General features: G+C 26.9%; 1 protein-coding gene and 1 non-coding gene across 2 annotated transcripts in view; one reads left to right on the top strand and one right to left on the bottom strand.

Annotated features, from left to right (window-relative positions):
- Positions 1 to 16,573, top strand: part of LOC119686398 (ecdysone receptor) — a 222,358-nt gene that overhangs the window by 39,620 nt on the left and 166,165 nt on the right. The window lies entirely within an intron of this gene.
- Positions 1,679 to 1,751, bottom strand: Trnak-cuu. Its single transcript has one exon. It is a non-coding gene; the product is annotated as a tRNA-Lys (tRNA).

Genomic DNA, 16,573 nt, shown 5'->3' with positions numbered 1-16,573 from the left:
TTTACATGAATTTTTAGGTAGACCAAAGATAGACCAAACAACAAATAGCGCGAAATTTCAGGAATATCTCTGGAAATATCTTCTAATTTAATAGTTAAAATACCATTTTAGAAATGCAAGTATCAGGACTTGACCTCTCTTAAAACCTTCTCAAGACCGTTTTAAGATAGTCCAATAGATATAGTAACAGTCAGGCTGGCATATATATGCTGACTATATCTATTCTGATCTCTCCTGTCTCCCACAAACTTCTCCAGCAATACAAACAACTTTCTGAGCTTAACGTATTGCTTCTACATAATAGTGTGCAGATTTTAAAAATAATTTATTAATAATATTTTTCTTAATAGTTTAAAAATGTTTTATTTTTATTTCTCCAAGAATTTTAAATATTTTTTAATTTTTATTTATTTTTATAGCAAATAATCTGACTGAATCTCTCTGACTCATTGCACTTAGAGTATTGGTTAAATTTACTTTCGATATAGCCAAAATATTAGTATAAAAGAAAAAATTAACAATGTTCGGTTCTTTACACTGCTCCCCCCCTCTACTGTCAATTCGTTTGTTTGAATTTATTTATTGCATTTGTGTTTATCAAAATTTATTGCGCCTCAGAAGTCATTGTCTTGTTTAGTACATTTTTTTCCAACGTTAAAATAAATAATTTCATTAACGAAAAATAATTAGTGAGGAGGGAAAAAGAATATTATTATTTGTTTTTATGACTTATATAAATCAAATTTTAATTAATGCAGGCAAAATATACTTAAAAACAGTTCAAATAATTTTAATGGAATTATATTAAGGAGTTGACTCAAAATGAATTAATTTCAAAAGTATTAAGAAAATGTATCTAAATATGATTAATTATAAAAAATATGATTTATTCAAAATTTTTATTAAACAACTTATCACAGTTATGTTTATAAGAGTTATCTTTAACTTAATAATCATATAAAGATTGCATATGATACTTTTAAATAATGTGTTATAAGTAAAACATATTTTTCTTGCAACTGAAACATATACTCAAGAGTTGATATATGAGACTTGAACTTCTAATCAATAAACTGTAAACTTATTGTATCTCTTATTCCATCTCTCAGTTGTCGTGACATCTATCTCAGCCATTCTGGATAGAACCAGCCATTCTGGCTAGAAGCAGCGGAAAGCGTTGATAAATGTAAAAATCTGACCAACGCTAATAATATCGTCGAGTGTGTTGAAGATTAGGGTACCGAAGCCTAGTTCTAGAAAAGTCTGAATATAAACATAAAAGATCTTCTAGTGTCTTTTCTACGACCGCCGGTATACAGGTACTACAGAAGTTGCTGCAGTATAGACCAAGTCGTTCATCACACTTGAAAATTTGGTCTTGATGCGTGATATCAGTGATGAAATAGAGCTCTTAGATTTTTATTATTATGAACACTAGCTGTCCTTCTGCTATCTACTTTAATCTGCTTTAATTTTAAATAATTGTAAATGGCATTGCCACATAAAAAATCCCAATTCTGTTTCATCCTTGTTTGTCGTATATTATTTTCAATTAATTCTCTTTAATCACTATTTTTGTCCAATATTACTATTAATACTATAAATCGCTAACTTATATTAAAATCTTTATTCCTTAGTTTAAGCTCATAAAAAAAATGTTCTCTACAAAAAAATGTATCGCCCAACGTGGGGCTCGAACCCACGACCCTGAGATTAAGAGTCTCATGCTCTACCGACTGAGCTAGCCGGGCACATACATGCATAATGATGTGTATTATAATTATATCTATTATATTTTTATCTATTATATTTATATCTAATATATTTATATCTATTATATTTATATCTATTATATATTTATCAATTATATTTAAAAACATATTATAAATACTTTTAAATTCTTTTATATTAAAATATTTAAAGGAATTCATTTTATTTGTATGCTTTAAATTCCGTATAAATTCGAAAGCCGTTTGTCTTTGCTAAATGTTAAATAAAATTATAGAAATTATAGACAATATTGTCATATGACACTTCATTTATAATTCATGATATGAGACAATCATATTTTCAAAAATATTTTATTAATAATAATAAATATTATTATTTTCTTTGATATTAAAAAGTTTAGTTTGTGTTTATAAAATTAAAATAAGTCCTACTTTTTGTATTATGATTCCTTAGTGGTATTAACACGGAACTACAGTGCGTATACGCAACAATCTTTAATGTATAAAACTGAGCTGTTAAACTGATTATCCAAATAGTTTAGTTCTGAGCTATTTTTTGAATTATGAGCTTAAATAAAACATTATAAAGAAATAATATGATTAATACAATTATTTTTTAACTAATTACCATATTTTTTTATAAAAAATAAGCACTAATTATTATTGATAGCTAATTAAATACTTAATCTAGTATAGTCATCTAACTACTAATCTAAATAAAATGAAATAAATTTGAATATTTACCTGTAAATACAAAATCTATAAACGATATTCGTAATTAATAATCATTTTATTTAATAATTAAATGTTTATACTAATATAGACATCTATTAATCTAAAATAAATGCAATAAATTAATATATTTAGCTGTAAATACATAATGTATGAAATACACTTGTACTGATTTCTCTTTAAGATTAAATCACATTAAATATTCATATTGAATTAATTAATTAATTTAATATAGTCTGTGTATAATAAAAACTGTTAATATGAAAAATAGTTTATATTTAAATCAGATTACAATGAATTCATTTATTACTTATGCTATAAATAGTTTCTAATTACTGTCAGTAGCTAAGCAAAAGTATCTACTATGAAAATAGCAAAATGACTTGTCTATGGTTATAGTAAAATGGTTAAATGATTAAAACGAAAGAATGAATGAATGTCATTTATATTAAAATCAGCTGTTTTGATACGCACAGTATATATCAATGAATGACAAATCCTGCATTTATTACGCGGCATATATATTTTTACGCATTTGCTATGTGAGAAAAAGCCCACGTGACGTATGAGAAACGCATGTGAAAGCTTTTATTTTATATCAGTTTTATGTTATTTTTATGTTAGGTGAAAATTTGTATATAAACAAATATGTAAGATAAAAGATAAAAGTCGACGATATTTATGTTATGTCACTTAAATGTAAGTTTCTTTATTGTTTTAATTTTTCATTGAAAATATGAAGAATTCGCTTAACATTAAAGATAAGTTACAATTTATTTATCATATTTAATTAAATTTAAATTTAAATTAATTTAATATATTTTAATACACTTTAATACCGAAACTTAGTAGATAAGTTTTATTTATTTAATTTAATACATTTTAATACAGTTTATTAATAATTCTAATAAAGTTAAGTAGTCTAGTTAGTCTGGTGGAAGTAGTCTACAAACTACGTAGAAGTTATTTCTTAAGATAATAAGTTTCTTAAAATAGTTGTTGTAATATATATAAAAAGCTGTTCTTAAATTTTATACTTAACCAAAAATATTTACTAATCTTAGTCCAACGTACGGTCTTGCATTGATTTAATGTAAAACTTGACTTAGTAATCAATAAATTTTTTATGTTAATATTTTCTTGCCGAAAGTGAGGTTATTTTTTCACGAAAAGAAACTGTTTAGAAGTTAGAAGGGTTCGAATAGAAAAGAAAAGACAACAACAAAATTTTTGTTAATTTATTACATTTGGCTGACCATACAACCCTGTTTCGAATATTACCACGTACTCATTATCAGTGGTCTGAAGAAATATTCGATTTTCTTTTTAATTAGTTAATAGTTTGTATATAATTTGTTTGGACTGCATGTGCCAAGCTATTAGAACTCCTGCCTATTATATTAGAAGAGATGACTAAAGCCTTGTTTTCACTGTCATTTTAAATGACAATTATAATTGACTGGTGTGTCAAATACGTTTTCATTACATAAGAATAATGTGATTATGACATCATATGACTACTCGTTTTCATTATACTAACCAATTTAGCTTAGGGCACCTAATATAAATATAGAAGTGTAAATCTAATAAGTCTCGGTGCACCATTGTCTTTTCAAGAATAAACAAATAAGTTGTTAAGTTTTTTATAAAATATATAAAATATATAAATTTTTTGATTGAGCGCTCTTTATATATCTTTGATTGTTAAGAATTTAAGAAAGAAAACAAATGTTTTATTAAAATTCTGTGCGCACAGATTTTTTTAGAAATTGTTATTCAAATCAGCATTTTTATTTCTAATATAAAGTACGGTTATTGTTATTTTCTTCTTTTTCCTTCCATTTATAGCTCTTTTAGTGTTGTTTAAATACTATTTAGTACAATGTCTTCTTTTTCTCTATAGTTATATGAGTAATATTGTGCACTGACTACATGCGTCGTTGATGTGATTGCAATTTTTTTCCTACTTTTTTATCTTTTTTAATGCTGTTTAAATATCATTTCTTATCATTCATTAGTATTCTGATTTATGCTTTTTTTTCTCTACAGTCATGTGATCTATATTGAACACTGACTACATGCATAACTGAAGTGTTTTATTTCGTAATTCATATAAGTTTAATTAATTAGTTTAATTTCGTGTGATATTTTTAATATACTCATGAATTAATTTATTCCTGTTAAGTTTTTTTCCTCTTGGTTTCTGCTACTATTAAAAAATTGTAGTCTATTATAATATTATGTATTATTACTTCTATTATTTAATAGAAGTAAAATCCATTAAAAAATTATATATAATGTAAAAAAATATATAAAATGCAAAAAATTTCAAAATACTCAGGTTTCTTTTTAGATGAAAATTACAAATAAATTTTATTTAAATGACTAATTTTTATTTGGGATTTATGTATGTTGATTTCTCTATAACAATTTTAATAACATTTGGTTTTCAATAAATTTTTATTCCTAAATAATTGAAATATAAAATCTTTTTTTCAGTTTATTGCCCGCTTTTTAAAAAAAAAAGTATTTCGCTACCTTGAAATAGATTTCGACACAATTTTTTTATTTAGAACAGTCGTCGAGAGAGAATCAGTGACCTTCAAATGCTGGCCAGCACACACATACACTTGAAAAAAATCCCACAAAATTCTTAAAAATAAGCGCCATTTTTTATTTTTAAAGATGCAACTTTTTTTATTAGTTTTTTTATTGTTATTTTATTATTGCTTTGCCTTTTCTATTAAAATTTTTTTTTATAACAAATTTCACATTTCGGCTTTGTTTTTTTTATGTATTTTCTCTTGAATATTTTCTTTAGCTTGTATTTTGCTATATTTTTTTAATTTACCTCTTCTTGTTTTTTTTATACTATTCTATGTATATATATTTGTCCTCTGTATATTTCTGTACTACACAAGGTTTTTCTTATGCGTGGGTTTCAGTTCTTTGTCCTCATTACGTTGTCTGCAATCAATCTTATATATTCTATTGCCTGCTCATATCTGTCTTTTGTTCTTTCGTTTTATTTCTACGGAATACTTCTCTTACACATTCATACCATATAATATTTACTGATTTATATGCAGTCGATATAATCTCTGCACTCTCTCCACTCGTTCTGCAGTGCTCTCTGTGTCCTTGTCTGTTGTACGTCACTGTGGTTTCTAGGTGTTGACATGAAACCCATTTCTTTTGTTTCGAGCGTTTCGCATTAAATGAATTTTAATTTCAGAAGATTAATGGAGTAGAATCAATCATATTTCTGATTAAGAATTTATTAAAGCCTTACCAATATTTTACTTCTAATTGCTGTGATTAATTCATGAAATCAAATTTTGACAACCAAACAGATTTACGTCTTATCAGTTGTGAAATATTAACTGATTACACAATTATATTATCCCAATTAAAAGAGATAATTGTGTTGGTATGATTAAGATGACTTAATTAATTAATTTTAATCAAAGCCTAAGATTTTAGTTAGAAGATAATAATCTTAAAAAAAAATTGTTGATTGAAATAATTATTTTCTATCATATATTTTATAAATATCCTTAAATTATTCTGATTAAAAATGATTATTATCTTGGTATGATTAAGTTGATTAACATTAATAAAATTGTAGAATTTTAGTTATAAGAAAATAAACTTAAAAATAAAAATAATTGCTTATGAAATTAACTACTTTTTGTTATATATTTGAAAAATTCTTGAATATAACCGGTTTTGTTTTTAGTTACAATATTTTACATAAATTTTTTTATCATATAACTTATGAAATATATTTAATTTTCAAAAAATAAATCTCTTTCAATATGTATTTATTAGATTCGATAGATTATTAAATTTATTAGAAATGTATTTATTAGTTCCTAGAGTGACACGGTTAATTCATCAAACATGCCTGACCAATATATTAAAATGTTAATCTAAATTTAATATTAAACTAGAATACTTATTCTATACACAACCTTAATTGCTCTGAAAGTCTATTTATTGTTTCCTGATAAATAATAATGCTTTACAAAGCATTAATGTGCTTTAATTTAGCACTAATTTTTTAAGATCCTTTGTATATTGTAAAATTTCTAATCCTTTGTTTAGACACTACTTAATTTCGCAATTAAGTTTTTTTTTCATACAACATTTAGTTTTGAGGTTAGAACGAAATTAAGAAAAATAGTCTTAATTTCGTTGCAGCGAAAGCTAAAAACAAGGGATATTTCAAACGCAACTATGCGTAAGATAAATTTTATGCGAAAGATAAAGTTGAATTTTTTTTAATAAATGTCAGTGACAGTTGAGTTTGAAAGTGTTGCAAATTTTTAAATTTGAATATAGAGAAAAAATTAACTGTTATTAATTTAAAATATAGTGAAAAATAATAATTCACATGCCTAAAATCCACTAAAGCTAATAAAAATACAGAATGTTATCTTTTATAGTTATAATAATCAACTTTAAAATTTTCCAGATACAAATTATGTTTGGAGCGACATTAAATTAAATATTGGATTTCTAAACGAAAAAACATATGATTCCCTTAATTTGGGGCAGTGTGAACACTTTCGAAATCAACTTAATTTTATTTTAACGAAATTAAGAAAATTTGGTTGTCTAAAGTTAGTTTAAGATAATTTTAAAATTTTTAAATATATTTACTTTTACTTTTAGTTATAATTTTTTGGTAATCCTTATTTTTACTATTTAAGTAATAAGATCCAAATCCAAAAGAAAATATTTTTCAATATATATTTATCAGCTTTTGCAGCATTTTGATTCAATAATTTCATAGAATTCTCATAAAATATTTTTTGTAAGAAAGTTTAGTAAAAGATAGACTTTAAATGTAAGTGAGATGCTCAACAAATATATGAAAGGTTAATTAAAATTTTATATTAAACTATAAAGATATACAGTCTTTATTTGCTCTGAAAATCTATTTATAGTTTTCCGACATACAATAATAATGCTTTATAAAGCATTTATATATTTTAATTTAGCACTTTCTTTAACATTCTTAGTTGCTATTCAATTAATATGCAATTTGTATTTTAAAAGTTTCTATTCTCAGTTCTAACATACAAATTAGTCAACACTATAAACTTATTAGAAATTTTTCATTTATTTATACCTCAATATATTACTTTATTTGGATCTAACTATAAGAAGGTAATACAACAACATATGATATCTTACATTATTGAAGCCTTTTAAGTAAGTTTTTTGTAAACTCTAGACACAAAGCTAAGAATAGCTCGGTCATTACATGACGGATCAATATTTTTAATGTAGTCAAGAGCTTCAAGAAATACAGTCCTTTGTGCCGTTCATATAAAAAAGTCTAGTGTTATTAATTGAAACACTATGAGCCATTATTTGTGAATTGATATTCATCTGACTTCACACCAAAACCATGGCAAAATGAAATGAATTATGGTACGAATTGCTTCCTCAAGCACCACCTTGAAAAGCCTTGTACAGATGGCTCCAGCGAAAGAGATTTGCATCGAATAATAAAGTAGAATGGGAAACTGAGGTATATTTTGAAGGACTTAATGAATCGTATTAATTAAAAGGTTGAAAGGTCGTTGGACTGGGTGTATTAAGCTAAAAGGGGACTATATTGAAGTATAAACTATAATTTTAAGAAAAATTGTTTTTTTTTATTACTTAGACCGGGTATTTATGAATCCACTTAGTATATAGTACACTTATGAAGAAATAATAATTTTATATAACTTATTTTTAATTTTTCGCTTTCTAGATGAAACAGTTTTGTTTTGCTTATTATTATATTCATCAAGAAAAAAGTTTGCAACATGTCGGAAGAAACTTCGATCTGAATAATCGTCATTATTTTTTTAGTAAGTTTTTGCAAATGTAGCAGGTTCAACGGTGGCTAAACGATTGTTATTGTAAAATGGCAAACCTTAAACTACACATATAAATTCTTAGATTACAGTCCGGTTCCGTTAATCCAAATACACTGAAAAGTTCACAGTACGGACAAATAACTGGGTTCATCATAAATTTTTGGATATTACCATAGTGTATTAATATAATTTAATATATATAATATAATAAATATAATATAATGAATAAATGAATGATTGTATAAAAAACTTTTACTTTTGCCACTCGTTTAATTATACTTATCTTAAAGTTTTTATAAAAATCTCTTTTATTTATTTAAAGAATCATCGGTTTTATTTATATTTATTTATTTTATCAAATCTTCACACCATTTCCGTATTTTTTTTTTTTTTTTTTTTATGCAAAGGGAACTACAAGTTTTCTGGTTATTGCTTAATTAAGTTCATTCCTGAATATTTATGTTTTCTTTTGTTGTTATTTTTATAGATTTCGCCCTGACCAACCTCAATTCGTTTTTGTTTACCCTTTCCATATATAATTTTTTTTCCGCTAGTTTTGTTCCAATTCGCCATACTCAAATATTATTTTTATTTAATTTTTTTTTTTCATTCTTGTTTTTTTTTTTTTTGTTTAACACAAGTATTTGTTTTTGGTTTAGCTAAATTGTATGATAACGCATTCGTACGCACTTAAGTGATAATTTATTTTATATGAGTATGTGTGAATACATGTATCTTAAGTATATTTTTGGATTGTAGTTGTATTGCGAAACAGTGCACTCTTTATGAGTCACAAATGTGTAAAATATCACTAAATATTATTTTAAGAAAAAGTTTTATATATCATTTTTATTATAAAGATCGGAATGACTTTTAAATTTACTTTTAATATTATATTTAAAATATCTTAAGGTGGTTTAAATTTATTCTTATATAGTCTTATTTTATACTTTTACTAACTACATAATGCATACTTACGATTTAAAATGCAAATTGCTGGTTATGCGAACCATTAACCAACATGATAAAAAAATTATTACAATAAAACTAACGAATTTGCAACAACAACGATGTTGTCTTGTGTCTTATTGACACAATTATCCTAGATTATATCCTATTCTTTACTAAACTTATCCAACACAGTTTGACAATACAGTAAAACCCCTGTGTAATTTTTAATAAGGTATATTAACCCTTTACCTTGGCAACATCTGTTTAATATTGCTTGGGTTATAAAATCATTTTCTGTGCATTACTATTATTATTATTTAAAAAGGGGTAGTGCACTGCGACCAAAGAGATCTATTGTGCTCCTTAGTCCGATTAGAGTGTTTCAAGTCCCATCTCTTTAATGAAAGACAATATAGAGTCTATCTTTTCTAGTCTTGAATCCTCATGATGCATGAAATACCCTCCTTGGTGTTGCTTTTGCTTGTACATCAGTGCCGGGCATTTCCCAAGCACATGGTATGAAGTTTCTCTCTTTTCTTTTCCTTCTTTATAGTATCTGTAGTCTGAGTTGGATTGAATTCCTAGCTTCGTTAGTAATCTTTGTTCTATGTAATCTTTAAAGCGTTTTAGATTGTAAAACCCTAAAAGAATTCAATTTAAGAATTTAATTTAAGTTTGTCTGCCATTTTATTGCCTTGTTTCTATGCATAGTTAGCTTACATTCCTAAAACGTAATCCCATTTAATTTAGCTGAATATTTTGATATAATATATAAGAGGCCTATGAGTACCAAAGGTTAACTCATAGCATTTTTCGTACCGAAGTTTTATTTCGGTACAAACACTTTGCAAGTCTATATATCGAGAGTCTGGATCTACATTGAATGGTTGAAACTTGTCCAAAATGTATAAGAACCCTGTGTGCACTATAGCTAAATTCATGAAGTTTCTCTAACTTTTGTTTTAGTACAAATATATCGTCAGTTACAGATAAATGGGGTCCTAATCTTATTGTAAAGTCGTAAATTTATTTAAAATGTATAAGATACCCATATATATAAAATCTAAATTCATTTTAGATTTTTGTAAGTTTTGGTAAAAACTCTTGGTCAGTTACAGATATATAGGGTCTGAATATATGTTGAAGCTTTCTTCTAAAGCTCGCTGCTATATACAAGCAACCACTAACTGCTTATATTTTAAAATGGATAACAGAATTTCTCATAGTTATCTAACACTTCTATGGGAGTAAAATACGATATCATTTTGCTAGCAAACTGCATCTCTTACCTCACATTCTTTTGTTCTCCTCCATATAATTCCTGATCTAGCAGACTGCTTAAAACTTTACGGGTTCCATGTCAATTCCCACCAAGCAGTCTAACTTTTTGATTTTCTTGGTATTGAAACAAATGAAAAATAATGCACTAACCATTACCCTCACATCAAATAACTAATATTTCTTTTATTATTCAGTGAAATTTTTCACAGTTGGTATCTAATTTTAATTACTTTTAGAAAATTCCACTTACAATTCTCCACAATTAAGTTAATTGTAATTCAATATATTTTCCTAATTCTATCCCTAAATTTCATGAAGAACATCTTACAAAGCAAATGTATTTCACCGAACTAAAGTGAAAATAATGCTCCACTTGTTTACAGACTTTATCATTTGTGAATGATTGCCATTAAAATTAATCAAAATTCATTAGCTTTGCTTAATTAATGCGCCTACATTTTTATGACCCAAATTTCTGGCCAATAAATCCTTAATCACAATTTCCACCTTAATTACAGCAAAAAAAAAAAGGAAAGAGACAACAAACTCCCACACAAAAAACACATACATACACCCACACCTATACATTTTCATTAGTCACAAAAAATACACATAATTACGTAGAATTTTTTTTCAATGCTTGCACTAGTAACCTAAATACGTACCATACCATAAGTACTTTGTGTCTATCTGCCCTAGAGACATCACCCCATCGAAACTATATCAGCTATTGGCGCTACTATAAACGATAAAATATGTAGTACACATCAAAAAAAAACCATTGTGTGTAGCCCACATTACAACACTCACTCCTCTCCCATGTCGCGGTTGCAACAAATTGAGGTGAGCGGAATTTATTGACACGACAGACATTTATTTTGATAAGCGGAGAGGGTCGTCGACAAATGCGTCGCTAGTCAAGACGAAACTAATGTCGCATTATACCCCACCATCTGATAAGCGAACACACAACTATTTTATTTATCCCAAAAAAGATAGAGAATCACGTTTTTCTTTTTGGTTTTTGGGTTAATACTCGGGCGAATATAAAAACACCTGTTGGTATGTCTTTTAGAGCTATTTTCGTATATAGTGTGAGTATCGCATATATGCCCGTATCTATAATTTTGATTAAGCGGGGTAGTATTTGTTGTGGGCCATTAGTTATTTTTAAATTCGCAATTTGTTATTTCTGATACGAAAATAAAACTTATATTTGGTTTTTTTATGTAACAATTTATTTATTTTGCACTAAAATACATTTTATTTTACAATTGAAGCGGTCACGTGAACTATTGCGGAGCTCTACATAACAGAATATATGCAAAATGACAAAATATGTGTGTTTATTATTACCAGACATAAGGAGCTTTGACCTAATTTGTGTGAAATAACACATACTGATTAGTAATCAGATGTTTTCTGGTCTTTAAAGTAGTCTTCTAAATGTAGGAATACATGAATAATAGCAAACAACCAGCTCCAGTTAGCTATAGACATTTAGGGTTCAAATAATGTTATATTTCTGGAAATTGAAGAAAAAAGTTTTGGACTTTATTTTAGTGAACAATATCAAGAAGTCGTTGTATAAAACTCTCTCAATTGAGGTCAGGATATAGTTACATACTACTAAAATACTTGTCACACATAAATGCGTCTAATGATTGCCCTAACTGTGGTTCTATTCCCCATAATATCGTCCATCTGTTTCACTTCTTCCCATTTGATATAATCATTTCTGATCCACTTTCTAACCCAAGTATTACGTATTTGTAATTCCATTCATACAATTTGTTAGATAGATCTCCGACGGTTACCACCACAACAACATCATTCGCTTTATACGGAGTTCAAGCAACAAGCGTATTAGTCCCTTTCTATTAACGTCTATTGATGCTACAACCTACTTTAATTCAAAAATAAAACACTAGTTATCCTCTCCTGACCTTTCTAAACTGTTAATACCAGAACTGATTTTTATTTTGTTTGTTTCGCTTTATTAAAATAATGATTAATAAAAATAAAAATAAAAAAATTTTTATAAAAATATTTTTTTCTTGCTTTTTATAAAGTAATGATTAATGAAAAAAAAAATTTATTTTATTTCTAAATCTAAAGCGTTCATTCACAGCAAAAATCTCGCAAATTCTTTAAACAAATACAAATTTTAAATAGACAACAAAAAAAAAACAAAAATAAATAAAAACTTAAAAAAATGTTGAAGAACAACTAAACAAATTCATATTATAAAAAAAAATGAAATAAAAAAAAGAAATAGAAATCAAATAAATAAAGAATTTTCGAATGCTCGAACATAACAAAAAAGTGAACTAGATTAAAATTTTTGCCGTGTATCGAGCTAAAACGAATTAGGGTCACGGCTAAATTGCGACGCAACCAAGTCTCAAGCACATACATACATACATACATACATACATACATATATGTATACGTTTAAAGCAATTTTCATATGAGACTCATCATTATGCGAGTTTGCATTTTAATGTTTACATACACAAATAAGCACATGTGTATGTGTAAAATAGTTGTTGTTGTGTTGTGCACCCTAAAATATTTTAGAGCGTCTGTATTTGTTTGCCTTTTTGCTTACGTCTAACAACTGTTAGCATCAAAGTAAATTTGGGTTACTCACAGGCAGACATTTTAAATTGAATGTACAATGTACATTGTGTACATACATACATAACCCCCTCAAAAAAAAGGAACGAAATTCGCATATCCCCTCCCATATAAACGAAAGCGCTTAGCATCCACAACTCTTGCACCTACAAAACAATTACAATCGTCGCTTACTTTTTTGCCTCGTTATATGGAATGTGTATGTGTGTGTGTGTGTATGTATGTATGTGCTTGTGCAGTTGTTTGTTTGCTTGCTAATACATATTTTGGGTTGTCCTCATTCGGATTTCATTTTGCTAAAAACACTTCTAAGTTCTTTTACACTTGCCCGCGCTGCCACCGACAGACACCTACAATAATTCAATGATGCTCCAGTAGCAGCAATAGCAGCTGTATTTACCCTACAACAACAACAGCAAAAAGAACAAGAACAACACCAGCAACCATAAACAAGGTTGTGAAGCTGTGTGCTGCGTATTTTGTGCAGGCTCGTTTTTTTTGCTTTTTTCTTGCTTTTTTTTTGTGCGATTAAAATTCACTTTTTTTTTTTTTCACCTTTTTATTTGTATTTGCGTTCCTTTTTTCGTGGGTTTGTTTTTTTTTTGTGTGCTTTTTTGCAGCAAGTGTAACAATGTGAGCAGATTTTTTGTTCGTTTGTCGTTGGTGTTTTTATTGTTGTTGTTGTTGTGTCTGGTTTAAATTGTATTGCCTCATTGCACAATTTAATGCAAATTAATATCGCTCGCACTTTTTTCGCCTTCATTTAAAAAAATATACATACATATATACTAGAATGTAATAATGCTTTATTTAAATTAAAAAAAGAGCAATTGAGCAAAATGTGTGTGAGCATTTTGTGTGGATTTTCCCTTTTCAATGTCAAATTTTGTTGTTTTTTTTTCGAGTGTTGCTAAAATGTCCATAAAATGTTATTCCAATTAAAAATATTCAGACTGGAACTAGTGTTAAAAAAATTTTTAATAATTTAAAACCTGAATAAATTGTTGTCATAAACCATGTATACACATTAGACCTATATATATTATATAGACATTAGACCATTAGGTGTAAAATCCTACGTCCTACACTGAACATCTTTTCGTATAAGATTTTATTATATTAACATTAAACTTAATTTTTTCTTTCAGAGTAGCAAAAAAATACTCGCAACTTACGAAAGAAAACACGTGAAGTAACAATAACAATACTCTTAAAACTTTCAGAGTTAGGGTTTAGTCGTCATTTTACATCTTAAGTTTCAGTGCAGCCAAGTTCAAAAATCAGTCTATTGTGAATGTTCAGTATAAATATGTTGTAAAATTCCAGTCATCCGTTAAAATCATAAGAGCATTTATTTCATTTACCAATAAATTCAAATACATAAATATTTATTTAAATGATTTTAATATACAAGGTAAATATTCTTACCATTGCCCTTCTAATATTCATTTTGTTTTCTTTTATTTAAATTAATTAATTTTTAGTGTTTAAAATCTTTATATTTCATATTGTATACAACACAATATAAAAATATATGTCAAAAAAAGTATTTAAAATATTTTTTAAAAGTGATGCCAATTTCTTTCATTCAGACTTAATGCTGTTTTTTTACAACTCTGAAAGAAAAAGTTACGGTTATTATCAATTTTTTGATAACTTGCTGGCTCATAGTCGGCAATATTCGGCTATAACTATTTCTTAAATTAGTGTTCTTCGACAGTCACTTATGAATTTTCATTACACAAATAGTGTTTTTCAATAAAGTGTTAAAGTCGTGGACCATTTTCTATAATCCAAAAGAACTTCAGATGGTTTGGTCAGATCATCCCCTTGTAGACTTTTAATAGTATTAAGGGTAGTATTAAGTAATGTTAATAATAGTATTAAAGGTATTTTGCATATAACATATTTGTGTTTACTTCCCTCGTTCAGTTGATCATAGTAGTAGTAGAGAGAGAGAGAGAAAGAGAGAGAAAGTGAGAGAAAGTGAGAAAGAAAGAGAGATAGAAAGAGATAGAGATAGAAAGAGATAGAGATAGAGAGAGAGAGAGATAGAGAGAGAGAGAGAGAGAGAGAGAGAGAGATAGAGAGAGAGAGAGATAGAGAGAGAGAGAGATAGAGAGAGAGAGAGAGTGAGAAAGATTATATATACAATTTCTGCAATATTTTTTAGAATGCTAACATGGGTTTACTACTGTCATATATAATTTCAATATGAATAAATACGTGGATATACGTGAATGTTAAATTTTTGATATGTTTTCCTCGTCTGTCTAATTGTAATGATCGGATTATCTTTTCTGTTGCATTGAATTAAATCATATTTATATTCATTTGCAATATTTTTGGAGCAAAAAATTCATTAAAAACCTATACATTCTGAGTGAATACCAATGAAATATAAAAATTATCCATCCAATTCATTAATAATTAAACTATTTCCACTTATTAGAATCACAGATAATTATTTTTTAACTTATCTGTTAAGCACTGTAATTTGATTGTGCAACCATTTAATTATATAATTGCTTTGTTACAATGTCAACAAAACTTTAATGACGCTATTATACTATTATCATTTTTATTTAATTTTTTTTTTTATAAACAACATTATTTTATTCTATCAACAGTTTTTGTAGAAATGTTGACCTAATTTTTAGGTGTAAATTTATGACCGTCATAACTCTTTCTATGATATCAGCAGCGCTACTTACCATGCGACTTCCGTGTATGCAAGCGTATCTTATCTTGTCTTCTGGCTTAAGGTTTATAATTATGTATGGAATAGTTAAAAACAAAGTACTATTAATTACAATAAAGTTTATTACAAGAATATATTTAAATCAATTTATTTGAATTTTTCAATTGTAATTGAGTTGGATTACCCAACACCAATTAAAAGGCTTGGTTTTGGCAGTTTTAAAGTTCAAAATACCCTTAAGGCTTTTATATATAAAAATTTGATAGTAACTTTTTTTATCACGAATCTAAATCATAAATTATAAATTCTTTCAAAATTAAATTTTATAAATTTTATTCAATTTTAAATTTTAAATACGTGGCCAAACTAAAAGCACATACAATAACAAAGTTGTATTTGAGAAACCTATTTTTTATAACAACTTCAATGGAACCCTTTATGTTCTCCAAAATCACACTCTATATATAAAAAAAAATTTGGAAGAATCTGTCTCCTTATTTATTTAAGTTTAAAAATGTGATCCTAACAGATGAGCTGAAATAGGTTCAGTTCTGTGTACAACATATTCAAAGAATGAGAGAATACAACTGGCAACAAAAGAAGAAAACGAAACACCACAACAACGTAGTGCGCGTATTGAGAAATATTTCTTTAACACT

This window comes from Teleopsis dalmanni, chromosome 2, assembly GCF_002237135.1.
Source record: "Teleopsis dalmanni isolate 2A chromosome 2, ASM223713v2, whole genome shotgun sequence".
Taxonomy (NCBI): Eukaryota; Metazoa; Arthropoda; class Insecta; order Diptera; family Diopsidae; genus Teleopsis; species Teleopsis dalmanni.
The sequence above is the reverse complement of the archived record's forward strand: the minus strand, read 5'-3'. Positions and strand labels throughout refer to the sequence as shown.